Source organism: Haemorhous mexicanus, chromosome 3 (genome assembly GCF_027477595.1).
Source record: "Haemorhous mexicanus isolate bHaeMex1 chromosome 3, bHaeMex1.pri, whole genome shotgun sequence".
Lineage (NCBI taxonomy): Eukaryota > Metazoa > Chordata > Aves > Passeriformes > Fringillidae > Haemorhous > Haemorhous mexicanus.
In genome coordinates, this window is record NC_082343.1 from 100,137,973 (window position 1) to 100,150,306 (window position 12,334).

The 12,334-nt window shown below is 37.3% G+C and overlaps 1 protein-coding gene across 1 annotated transcript in view; it reads right to left on the reverse strand.

Moving 5' to 3' along the window:
• Positions 1 to 1,793: 1,793 nt before the first annotated feature.
• Positions 1,794 to 12,334, reverse strand: part of EIPR1 (EARP complex and GARP complex interacting protein 1) — a 104,657-nt gene continuing 94,116 nt past the window's right edge. Inside the window, exon 10 of the mRNA XM_059842830.1 lies at positions 1,794 to 3,749. The gene's annotated coding sequence lies outside the window, so the exon portion shown is untranslated. The remainder of the gene's footprint in view (positions 3,750 to 12,334) is intronic.

The following is a 12,334-nucleotide window of genomic DNA, read 5'->3' on the forward strand; positions in this document are numbered from 1 at the left end:
ACATCTCTTTTCAAGCAGAGACACCAAAGCTGAGTCCCGTATTCCAGATATGATACACTAAAGATCCATACAGTGAAATAAAAAGGTTTTTTGTTTTGCTCTTCGTTCACAGATGAGTATTTCCAAACATTTGTCTTTTTAAGCTTCTCTCTTTTTTAACCTTTTCTGAGCAGTAAGTTCAGTTCTTGGGGTGAAGGGGAAGACCAAAATTCCCTTTTCTGCGCTCTGTCCCACACCTTCCCCTGCCTTTATGTTTAGAAAACAGTGCTAGAAAAAAAAGAAAAACCCAAAAGGTCACTGTATTCATCCTCAAATTCAAAAACTCAGTACTGCAATAACAGCCCCCATAGGCAGGAAAACAAGTAATTCTGATAATTTCTCTGTGTTGAACTAATGAGTGATTTATAGTGATAGTCAGATATTACCTGATAGAGCACTTTTCTGTAGTAAAATGAAAACTCAGCATTTAATTTTCTGAGAAAAAAAACCCAAAACAGAGTGACCCAGCTTCTATTTCTGCAGCTACTCCATGGCTCATTCAGCAAAAGATCCAAGGACAAAATACAGATTCCATCACATTTCCAGTGACATCAGATCTAAAAACTTTGGAAAATACCTAGTTTAGATACTTCCCAAACTGATTTTAAAAACAATAGTTTTAAAAAAAACCCTCCTCCCCACTGAAATTTTGCACATCAGTCTCGGCATTTTGGTTACAAGGACAAGTTTTTAGAGACACCAAGATTACATCAGGCAGCTTGACTGATTCTTTTATGATGCTAAAGGGGAAAGTCAAGCCCCAGCTAGACTCACATATCTACAGTCAAGAAGCCATTTGGAGCACAACATCAACAACTTTATTGACTCATTCTGGACAATGCTGCATATAAATATACATATATATATATTTTCTCCCTTACAGGTCAGTAGATGGCACTCTCTATATTTACTATCTTTGTGTTTTGCACACTTGTCAAAGAAGTGCTTCTCCTTACCTGCAGTAGTAGATCACAGGTCCCTAGCTTCCCTTGGAAGGGAACTCTGTGCTTTACCTACTCCTTAGTGGAGATTTCAGTTTTCCCATGGCAAACAATCTGGTCAAATTTGTTGATTAGGACCTGCAAACCCATGGAAACATGAATTGCCATAGGGTCTGTACTTTATGGAGTTAATGGACAATCCACTCTCCCATGTACAGTGTAGTGGGCTTCAAAATTGGCCCTTTCTACAAAGGCCAAAACCGATTCAGCATTAACAAAGCATCTGCATATGACAGCAAAATGAGGGCTATGTTAAAACACAGCCCTCCTCATTTACCTGGTCAGGTGATTATCCATTTAGAGTCATACTGACTTCATTTAATTGTTTGTCTTTCATATGTGTAAAGCCAGCAGAGCCATGGGAAGGCAGACCTAATGCCTTTCTGTGCACATCATGTACCTAAAGATCCTTCAAACTGAAACCACTAGATAAAGCTTTATTTACAAAAAGAATAATAAACCAGTTGGAAGTAAAAGCTAACAGTTCCACAAGACACACTAAAATCCAAAAATAGTCCAGAGGAGAAAGTGAATCTAGGGCACCTGGGGAAGGCAGGTCTGGATTCCCTGCTGTGTAGAGCACTGCTCTCATCTGGTCAGGACTGCAAAGCATCACACCGCTGAAGGAGTCTCACATGGGGGCTCTTGGTTTCTATAAAAGCCCACTTCACACAGCAAGCTAAGAGTCATGAATACTGAGCAAGTCTAAACCCTTGTTTATCCTCACAGATCAGATGGGATTAGTAACAAAGATGAGAAGAAAACACACATTTCTTTTTTATTGTGCACTGTTATAGCAAGCACCACCCCATCAACCCAATGGTATGAACACATTACACCAACATAGTCCTTTAATACTTCCTTTTTTTGAAAATGTTTCTAAAATACATTATATTAAATTTGATAAATACAATTACTACCAGCATTTAATTGATTCTTGATTACAATCAATTATATTTCTGAAACAATCAAGCAACCTACAATTAAAAGTAATTTGTTCATTAGCATGCCCCTACTAGACAATTACACAAATGCATTATTTATGTAATTAGATACAAATTCAGTTCATTATCCCACCTTTTATTCTATTGTTGCAAAGCTACACATGTAGAATCTTGCTTTATAACTCTCCTTGCTTTCTATTGACATGGAGATTGTGCATATTTTATTTACCCAATTTCAACTTAGAAATCAAAACCTGAAAAATATTCAATCCCTACAAAAACTGTGATTAAAACATTCATTTGCCATATAGGTGAAAAGTAAAGGTAGCAAAATATATTCTAGGGTAAAACTTCCTATTGAGTTGAAAAAGGCAGCTGTAAATTTTTAGAGGTTTCAAAAATGGGAATTATAATTTCTATGTGCTAAGGCTCTTATATGAGAATTTGAGGGTGAGCATGAAAGAGGAGTTAGTAAAAAATGACTGTGATTAGAGCTGTTTTCAAGACCAAAACCAGCTAATGGGACATACTTACTCCATATGGCATAAAAACCAGTTCAGAATTTGACAGTCATAACCATGAATTAAGGATCTTATTTTCAGCTGTTCTAGTTCTCTACATATTTTACAATTACAGTTAAGGCTATGATTGTCCAAACTTGCTGAGAAAATGTAATAAAATCCACAAACCAAACTCCATTCCAAAATAGTGTAATAATGTAATAAAATCCACACCAAGACACCACACCAACATCTGGTCAGACCAAAGCAGAAAGGACACATTTGTGAGAACTGGAAGGGGCACCTCTGGCCTGAGAAGCAGAGGAAAAGAGAAGCTCACCAAGCAAGGCATGGTGGCCTGTCTGCTAACTGATAACAGTACTGCAATAATTCCAGAAAGAAGTGAGTACAGAGAAATGCAAAGACCTTTCCGCTGTAGAGGACTTAATAAAGAAGTCTGCCAGACCTGCTGCCATGGGGCTCTGAAGCAATGGCTATCAAGACCTCCCTTCTGATCCCTCGTGTGGGGCAACTGCCACAGAATTTAAATGCCATGATTCCTGAAACAGTGGCCAAATCAAAAACCCAAGCAACAAAAGCTGCAAATTTCTATGCTTAAGTTACAGCAACTCTCATTTTTCAACAGCATTACACTTTACATTCACTTCATACAAATGTTTTTAATATTTCTCATTACAATGATCATTAATAATTGCTTGTCATACACACATTGGCATTAAAGAAAAAAAAGAAATATTAGAAGAGTGAGTTAGTATCTAACTGTTGCTGGTTTCACTTTTCTTTATGAAAGCTAAAGCTCCCAGGGTTAACGAAGAAAAAGGGTTGTTTTTCTTGTAAAGCTCCTAGGCAAACTCCTTCTCTCAACTTCCATAGCCCTGGTGCATTCTTCAAATGAGGAACTCACTAAGCTTCCACTCTGATTTGCTGACAAATGACAGAGCACAAAGATAAGATATTCAATAATTGCTCATGCTCACACTCTTTAAAAGTTAGAAACTGGGAATGGCAGGGAATGTCAGGAAATAAGTGATTGTTGCTCCATCCGTAGAGACAGTTGAAGATGTAGCACCCTTGTGGTTACCTCAGATGCCATCACAAATGATTCTTCCTAATTTTTAAGACACTCTGATGATGCTAAATCTTCACTCATTCCTTCAAGCCTGGATGAATTACCTAGAACTTTGGTTTTCTGTGTTTTTCTTGTTTTGTTACACAGGCCAGTAAACCATAGTCAGATGCAGACACTTGAAGAAAAAAAGCAGCAGAACTCAAGATTAAAGAGAATAAATCAATGAGATAAATTAGCATCATAGTTTCTTCAGCAGCCTTGGTGCTGAAAGCTATGCCCCTACTTAGTCTGACAGTCAACCATGAAAAGTATAATGGCAAAGAGAATCCCACCAGCTGTATTTTTTTAATAACAATAACAGATGTCCTCTCAGATCCTATGAAGCGGATAAACTACTTGAAAACAAATCTTGAAATGAAAAAAGAACAGGCCAGCTACAAGCAGCAGGATCTGTCCATATATTACACCTCTATCAGGCACTGCAACTCCAAAACAATTGAGGTCTGAAAGTCAATCAAGAAAACCTTCAGGCACAACAGAAACTTTCATGGAGAATCAGCTGTGTTATAAAGCAATCACTGACCAACTAAAAAACCCCCAAACACGTATATTTAAATGATCATACATTCATCCTTGAGCCTTCTGCACTGTATTTGACTGAAACAGACAGATGTTATATCAGGTTTATGTTTATATGCGTCCAGCTTTTTTGATTGATTTCTCTTCACGCTCTTCAAAAGTTAAAATCTTGCCACATGCTTATTTCTCTATGGTTTTTCCATGGTTAGTAAAGCAAAGGAAGAAAACTATCTACCTCACTGCAACCTTGATTTATTTCTGATGTTTAGACTGAGTAGGAATTTCTAAGCCCCATTGTGGTTCAGCTACACAGCTCCAATGAAATCAAAATACACTAGCCTATCCTGCAGTCCAATGTCATTCCTCATTGCATCTGGCCTCACTTACAAAACACTTCAAACTTCATCTGCAAAGAAGCATGGCTGCCTTCAAAGTCATTAAGTCTTAAAAATCAGAGGAAAGTTCTTCCAAGCGTGTTTATTTGATCCAAAACATTAACATGCTGACAGCTGTTGAGCTGCTTCATTTAGCTGTCACAAAAGACCATGGAGCACCACAGTGAAATGGACACTTCTGTGTCTGACATCTGCCACTCTTCCATTAACTGCTGCTTCACCACAAACATTTCACCCAATAATTGATTTGGCGAGGTGTATGCAACAGAGTGGCTTTTTTTAATGCATTAAAACATCTGGAGTTTTGCACTGAAAGGTTCTGCTGAAAGTAATAAAGTCCAAATAGAAGATTTTTTAACTGCCAGGTTTTGGCTATGACATGAGAAGGATTCCCACAGAGAGGTAACATGCCTCATCTAGTAAGGAAAGCATACCTTCTGTAACAGAAGTTGAAAAGCTTTGCTAAAAATATTAACATTGTAAGCTTCAATAGAAATGAAAATTCTTAGGAGAGCTTTATCTTTACAGGGCTGTTTTTAAATCCAAAGTATCTGCAACTCAGTGGGAAACACAAGTCATATGAAAGCAATTTGTAATGTTCCACAGCAGAGGCAGAATAGAGGAGCCTTAATATCCAGAGGGAAAAAATCATCACAGTAGACAACTTTCCAATATTTAATCCTGGGAAACAAAGTTCTCAAGACTCTTAGAAGGGTCTGTAGTGCTTGAGAATCCACAATTCTCAAAACCAGAATAAAAGTCAGGAATTCTCCTACTCTCAAAAAGCCAAATGTCTGGGTTTGGAATTGACTGAGGTTAATACAAAAAGCCTCCTTGAACCAAATTTGCCAAAACTGGAAGGTAAGCCACAGAATGCCACTGTCATACCCACAAATAATGCCTGTAAACCATAACACCACATAGCAAGAAACAGCCTTTGACTTTCACCTGGAGATGACACAAGAATGATCCTGTGTAGTTTCTCAGCTTTGTAGAAAGCATAGTTGCATCCCCAGATTTAGCTGAGTATTGGAAACGAAAGCATCGCTTTTTAAACACTAAAACAACATAGGCTGAAGGAGCACATTCAATATATAAGTTCTCTGTTATTCACCATCTGTCTTATGCAATGGACACATATGAAGTATCACTTTTGGCTTTATCCAAATGCCTGCCATTGATCTCCAAAATAACAACCTTCTTTGGAAACAAACTAAATAGAGAAAACTTGCACTCTGCACATTTATACATTTTACAGAACTGTTTAAATCCAAAATGAAATTAAAACAATGAAAAACGTTCTTTCACAAGAAAGCAAAACATACTTAGATGGCAGTGCCTTTGGAGGGCATCCCTCAAGAACTGCTCTGATACCCCAAGGGTTTAGCACCTGATTAGGCTCCTGGAACCATACCCTTTGGGATTTTGCAATCAGCTCAGAAGGTAATTCCAAAATGGGAACTCTGAAGAAGCTGATTTACTGTGGATAGGAAGAAAAAAAGATGAGACAATAATGAAGATTGGGATTGCTGACTTGTACATCCCACACATTACAACTTTTCTGTCTCATTTTAGAGATGTTCTACATGCCTCTGGACCCAAACAATCTCATCTACCTTTAAAGTCAGATCTGCTCTGGGCAGGTTAAGCTAGATGATCTCTAGAGCTTCCTTCAGGGGAGCGTACAATAACAGGTACCAAAGACTGAGGCCTCCAAACAGAAAAGTAGTTCTAGTTAAAATACTTAAGTCTTATAAAAGTGCTGCTTTGATCTAGAGTCCGGTGCCATTTAAAATAATTTACGAGAAACAGGCAGAGCAATACTGGGAGCAATGCATGGAGGCAGGTGGGACTATTCCTTGCTTACTAACAGCTTCCCATTACAGTAAGAATATTTTCATCCCTTTTTAATAGGCTGAGATCATTGCCTAAATTTCCTCTATGGAAAAGTACTTTCACAAGGCAATTCATCAACATCCTGAGATAAGTGGGATGACTCGCTCTGTCCAGCTGGCCCTTCCTCTCCAATGACTACAGAAGGAAGGGGGAACTACTTCAGTCCAGAAGTCTGGCCTCTAGACAGATCAAACTCCATGACAGAAAACTCATAAGTCACTGGCCAGGGAGGAACCAGTAACTACTCACTGGAATAAGGGTCTCCATCCCTCTCCTTCACACAGCTCTGAAGGTGGCAAAGAAACATAAACCCCACCCAAGAGCTATAATTAGTCATTATTTAGAGGTAGAAAGAAGAAACATGGCTGCTGTGGGTTTAACTTGTGAAGTGTTACACTACAAAGTGAGTACATTACAAAGCCAAACTATTCAGAGCTACAACATGCACATCTTTCTTATCTAGCCTGGAAATAATTTTCAGGTTCTAATAGAGGCAACTCCAAGTGCACCTTTAATATCTCTTTAGACTATTAGTTCTTGTTTTACTTATTTCAGTTTTCCTCAGAAGAATTACATCAGAGATATGCTAGGTACATTATGTTTATCAATTATATTACCACTGGACTGTTTTATCTTAACAATTTATTGGAAAACTGAAGTACAGGGGCTTAGAAAGGACTTTGAAAATGTTCCTAAGCAAATTACAGGTTGAAGCTTCAGGAAAAAAGCAAATTAGTTAGTTTTGTTTCTTAATTTACTTTTGTGCTTTTAAAAAACCCACAAAGACAGTGTAGGTGTTCCAGAAATCTCTGCATCTACAAACATAAATGAAGACCCTCTGATTTTGGTGGTGTTATATAATCTGCTTTACTACAGTCTTGCTGCATGGGTTACTGTCACACAGGGACAGGTCTAGCCCAAGATAAAAGCAGTATGCCAGGCTGCCTGATGCTAAAAGGACATTTTTCCTTCCTTAGCCCCTCCCTGCCCACAAATCCAAGCCCATTTAAATGAAAAAAACCCACTATTTCAAGCGCATTCATGAAAACCAGTCAACAGTCATCAATGAAATAGTTTGAGGTTTATACTGGCACAAATCAGAGTAGAAAGTGCTCCAATGTTTTTCAAAGATCAACAGAGCTGGAGTTCTGCATTCACACATTTTAAAGGATCATCTTAGAGTGGAGATTTCATCAGTTGCACAGCTCTGCAAGCTGGCATAAGTTCTTGTTACACTGCCACAGGCTAAATTCAAAATCCTAGCTTAGCACTGATGGCAAACTACAATTAGTACTGTTACTACACTGAAAAAAAAAATATCATGAAATCCATCATTTTCATGGCCACATAAAATTTTTACCAGGAAAATGTTCAACTTTTCTGACTTCTGTTCATCTCTGCTAATTTCCTTTGGATCTCATATGAACTGCTGTATTTTATAAAAGAAAAAGAAAAGCCATTAAAAAATTTGTGTAAAATTTTACATTAGGACAAAACTTGTAATTTCTGAATCCTCTAGACATTCATGGAAATATCAAACAAAATATACAGACTATCATTCCAAACAACAAATAATGTTCATCTAATTAAATATTTTTTTCTGGACATGACCTAGCATCAGTCATTCAGAGAACAACAGATGAAATCTATACCTTATAAATATATGTTTTAGTTGTTTGTGTCTGGACAAGAAAAAGAATTTACCCAGTGCAAATGTTCTCAGTATCCCTACAAAAAAGTAATATACTTCTGACACATTTCAATATCCTCCTGCAACGAGTTATATTACTAAAATAAATATATTACAAGAAATTAAATCACAGCAGTTGAATATTCTATCTTATTTTTCTAAATTTGCCTTAGATTACCTTGAGTCCTCTCTAAATTCCTGGTAATTTACCAAATAATATTCATCACAACAGTTAAGCCAAAGCATTTTCAAAAAGAAAAGAGTTTGCACAGTAAAAGCCCTTTTAGTGTTGTTTGAGTGTCTTGTAGTAATTAAGGTGAAATCCTTATCACATAATCCAGTTGTCTTTAAATAGATCTAAATATGTTCTTTTATGCTTGAAAGTTTTCCTCCAAGATCATACATGAACATTTAGAAGATAATAGTCTAATTATACATAATTTTAAGTAAAAGTCTTCTATGTCCTTCTTCACTGATACAGTCAGATCTTCTTTTCCAAATTCTTCTTGAAAATACCCACAGGCAGAATTCAGGATACCTCACTATGTGTTTGGAGGAGAAGAAAATGGGCCTCAGAAAATGCATCAGTTTGCAACTAACACTAACTTATTAAAAGCTTCCATGGTGTGACGTGTTTGAGCAATAAATGGAAGTATGCCTAAAGGGGATAAAAGGCGAAGTCATTAAATGCTATAATACACAGAGGAGCAGACCACTCTAGCCCTCTGTTTGTTCTGTGTTTACCTGCAGCTGTGAGCCATGCTCAGGTAGGAATATCAATATCTTGCCCATAGTTCTAAGCTGCACTTGAAAGAAGAGACACCTACATTTGTGCTCCAGTCAAGGCTGGGAAGGAGATGTTTGATTCGATGATACCTGTTGGTGTAAAGCAAGAAGGAGAGCTGAAAAATAAGTCAGAGGTGGATCTGTGATGAGGAGGATGCCAAAGGACACAAAAGTCACTACAAGAAGTCACTTGAACAGCTATACAGAACAGCACCCAGCCATAAAGACTGACCCAACAATTCACAGGGAAGAAGCTGGTTGCTACTAATATGTGAAAACCAGACAAAGTTACAACCAGAAGCCATGAGTTTAAGAGCAAGTACTCTGTCCTACAGGAAGTTAGGACTGAACCCTATGGACCTCTCATTCTTGAAATCAGGCATTAATGCACAAAAAAACCCCCAGTAAAATAGAGTTGACAGCATGAGGGAAAAAAATTCTGCCCATTTCCATGTAAAAGGACAGAAGTGTTTTAAGAGATTAGCCTTGCTAAATCATGACTTCCTCATTGACCTCAAACACAGGAAAGGAGCTTACCAACTAGGTCAGATCACTAAAGAAGAGCATAAAAGAATGGCACAAACAGCTGGAGCACAAGCAAAGAGGTCAAGACAGAGAACATGACTATAAGAAACAAAGGAACCCTATGATCACAGCTGAGCAGAGATCAGGTCAGGCAAACTTCTGAAGCCAATCTGCCAATAGCCTACCCTTAAAGTGAGTGCTGCAAAACACCAAAGAACTTGCATTATCTAAACATGAAGTAAAACAGTATATTTCTTTTTTTCAAGAGGAAAATCTCAGACTGCTCAAATTAGATAGATACAAAAAAGCTTTGAAAATTAAGTTCCTTTCTCCCTACCACATCTTTACATTTCTCCTCTTCAGTCTTGTTTGAATCCAGCAGCCACTTTGCCCTTCCTAGGTGTATGAATACTCCAGCCTCCTTCTGACCCCTGTGCCTATCATCTGCCTGTTTCATAAGCTTCTCTCTCCTCATTTGACCTTTTTCAGAACCAAGATACCACAGACTACCTTCCAGAAACATGTCCCTCCTAAGCATGCTCTTAAAAAAGGACCAAATATCCTTCTCCAGAAATTTCCATATAATTCCAAGTTCAAGCACCCACAAGAATTATGCAAGCTATTAAACATAAAGTATCGAGGCAGTAAGCTGTGAACAAATAAATCAGGTTCTACAACTAGAAAGACTACATTAGCCAACGCTTCAGAGAGAATGCAGAGAGGATGTAGAGAGAGCCAGAGAGCTTTTCTTGCGTTAGTCTATATGAACAAGATCCATCGGTGTCATGCTGAATTAACAGCAACAACAGTCAGAGCTCAAATAAGAACACAGATTATTAATTACATGTACCAAATCTCATTGGCCTGACAAGTATCAGTGAAGATATATTAAAAAATAGTTGAACTGACATGAGGACTGATAGTAGCTCTGTGATGTCTCATGTCTGTGCCTAGAACAGCAGGAAAGAGGTACTGAGAAACCACAGACAAGTCAAACTGAACCTCATATTCAAGAACATTTCTGGATGAAGCAATTGTGTGCAGCTATATGATAACACAGACATAAATGGCAATCAATATGAATTTGTTAAGAATGAACTGACAAAACAATCCAATTTCTTCCTGTGTTGTGGCTAAAAGGCGTTTTTAGAAGAAGAGGAGTGATTGTCATTCATCTTGACTTCAGCAAGTCACAATGAAAGCTGAAAACAGAAATTAGATAACTGTACCACCGAGGACCAATGTTTCACTGTCAAATAAAAAGATGCATTGTATGGTACTTCAGAGGGTCTGTCCAGGGTCTAGTCTTTTTTCAGCATTTCTCTTAACAATCTAGATGATAGATAGAAGAAAACATTGCTGACAACAATAGGGATTGCAAGTATGTTGGAAGACTGGTGAAAGATTCAAACAGGTTTTACAAGCTGAAGAAACAGTGCTTACTCAAGATAGGACAAAAATAAGCTAGTTAGTAACCTGTTACTAACTAAAAGAAGTGGGGAGTGACACCTGGGGGCTATTTCTGATCTCTGAATCACAATAATACCTGTGCACAATGATTTTAGATACTTAAGGAATCGCACACAGAGGAGACATTTAATAGCAGATCAACAAGAACTATCAGAGGTAAAAAACCTAAGGCACAAAAGAAGAACAAGAAGAAGGAAAGAATCTGTTCTCCATACCAGTGATGGACAGAACAAGTAATAATGGGCTCAAATACCAACCAGAAAGATCCAGCATATATCCAGTTTATAGGAAAATCACTCAATTGAAACTAATAATGAAATATTGGCATAGATTATCAAGGGGTTTTCCATCACTGATGATCTACAAAATAGAACTGACAATCTGATTCTGCCGGGGGCACAAGGATGGCTTCTCAAAGTCTCTTTCAAGGTAGATTTCCAAAACAATAAATGGCTATCTCCTTTCTTAAGGACATACTATCAAATACCTAAATTTCCTTTGTATAAGCACAATTTGTTGTACAACAGACACTGATGCAACATTTCTTGCTCTAGATGAGTTTATGGATGTTGTAGTCCCAAATATGAGAAAATATTGGTGGCATCTTTGACAGGAAAAGTAGGGGGAAAAAACCCCACCGTAAAAAATAAACAAACCAGGAGACACATTTTAGTTTTGATCTTTTAGAAGAATTACATTTATCCCCCATCCATTTTTCTCTTACCAATAATATGTTTTCTAGTAAGGGTTTGGTTCTAACTGCTAAGTATGAATCTCCAACATGATTCAAACTTTCCAGCCATAAAATGGGATCATTATTAGACTTTACTTGAGAATTTTCCCTGATGATGACCTGTTGCTATAGATGTCAACCTGCAGAGAAACTGGAAGGAAGAAGTATTATATCATTAATCACATCACTAATACAGCCCTAATAAGCTGAGGTTCATAACCTCTGGATGCTGAGGGAATCAGATAAAACTGCTCTGACCAATGTTTTAATCAACTGCAATGTTTGCTGAAGGCCATGGTAGTGTAGCTTATAAATATATAGGTGCTTTATTCACTTTACAAGTAAAAAACACAAAATAAGAACTGAACAGACTCAATAGAAAAATCACTAACTTCAATCCCTGGAATGTTTCAAAGCCAAAGGAATTTGGAGGCAATGATGAGATGCTCCAGCAAAGCTTCCTTACTTCATTAAAATTGTTGTGAAATAATTTCCAAGTATCAGGATGATACAATACTATTCCTTGTTAAGCTTCAAGACTTCTGTCACAGAAAATTTGTCATATATATCCAATTAAATTTGTGGTGTATATCATATATATATATATATATATATATATATATATATATATGTAAGTGGAAGTGGAAGTTTAGTACATCATTCTGCATTGTGGCACCCATGCTGAG